Source organism: Macaca mulatta, chromosome 11 (assembly GCF_049350105.2).
Source record: "Macaca mulatta isolate MMU2019108-1 chromosome 11, T2T-MMU8v2.0, whole genome shotgun sequence".
Classification (NCBI taxonomy): domain Eukaryota; kingdom Metazoa; phylum Chordata; class Mammalia; order Primates; family Cercopithecidae; genus Macaca; species Macaca mulatta.
Window position 1 is genome coordinate 13,510,754 of NC_133416.1, and position 1,763 is coordinate 13,512,516.

Genomic DNA, 1,763 nt, shown 5'->3' on the forward strand with positions numbered 1-1,763 from the left:
CTATAAAAAGCAGATGATAGGCCGGTGGAGTGGCTCACACCTGTTACCCCAGCACTTTGGGAGGCCAAGGCAGGTGGATCACCTGAGGTCAGGAGTTCGAAACCAGCATGGCCAACACGATGAAACCCTGTATCCGCAAGAAATACAAAAATTAGCCAGGTGTGGTGGTGCACGCCTATAATCCCAGCTACTCAGGTGGTTGCACCGGGAGAATAATTTGAACCCAAGAGGTGGAGGTTGTAGTTAGTTGAGATCACACCACTGCACTTCAGCCTGGGAGACAGAGCAAGACTCCATCTCAAAAAACAACAACAAAAAAGATGATAATAAAACTGTCTTTGGTTAGTTTTCTTGGGAGTTAATATACTATTTGAATAAGTACTTTCCATTTTACCTGTTTGCTCTAGGCAGGAACCAAAGATTGTTAATTATTGATTTCATCCTGTTTATCTTGATATTTAAGACACCAGTGAGAACTTACACTTCGTTTCTTTTTTCTTCTCCCGAGACAGAGTCTCCCTCTGTTACCCAAGCTGGAGTACAGTGGCACGATCATAGCCCACTGCAGCCTTGAACGCCTGAGCTCAAACAATCCTCCTGCCTCAGCTTCCCAAATATTTGGAACTATAGGCATGCACAACCACGCCAGCAAACTTTTTAATTTTTTCTAGAGATGGAGTTTCCATATGCTGCACAGGGAACTCCTGCTCTCAAAGGACCCTCCCACTTTGGCCTCTCAAAGTACTAGCACTACAGGCATGAGCCATCACATCCAGCCTGCAGTGGGAGTGCTTGGAGGTCAGATGCTACCTACCTAGAGCTTCGGCTCATGCCCATCCCAAGGTGATCTGATCAGTTTGTAGCTATTACCTCTTCCTGAATGTGTAATTGAAATGGATACATATGGCAGCTAGCAGAACTGTCACATTCTTCTTGAACTGTAGAGTAAGGGACATTATTATAGCGGGACCAAGGGGAAGCCTCTGATATTCTCCACTACTGGCAACACAATGTATAAAATATAATAACCACATTCCCTAAGGAAGGGAATTGATCACTGCCATGACAAAACACTTGAAAAATTACAGGGGATGGTAGTCCTTTCTATAACCCAATGCACTTAACCTATCTGACCTCTATCAAAACCAGATGGATTATAGAATGAATGTAGACTACCATAAACTTAAATCAGCACTCACAAATGCTTTTCAGGAAGTGCTATCTTCATGGAGCAGAGCAGAGCTTCTGGTACTTTATACGGGGCTCGTGATTTGGTGAATGTTTCTTAATCTACACCCATTAAGAGGGAAATCAAAACAATTTGCCTTCTATTAAGAATAATAGCACTGCTTCACTGTTTTATATCAGAGCTATGTCACTTCTGTTCTCAGTTCAATTTGCATTTTTTAAACATCGTGCTAATTTAATATATTAATAATATTGCAGCCCGGGCCCTGAGGCACATGACTGTAATGCTAGCACTTTTGGAGGCCGACATGTGCAGATCACTTGAGGCCAGGAGTTTGAGACCAGCCTGGGAAACATGGTGAAATCCTAACCCTCCAGAAAATACAAAAATTAGCCAGGCATAGTGGTATTCCCCTGCAGTCCCAGCTGCTAGCAATGTGGAGGTGGGAGAATCACGTGAGCCCAGAAGGTTGAGGCTGTAAGGAGCTCTGATCCTGCCACTGCACTCCAGCCTCAGGGACAGAATGAGAACCTGTTCAAAATAATAACAATAATAATAATGTATTAGTTGGTAC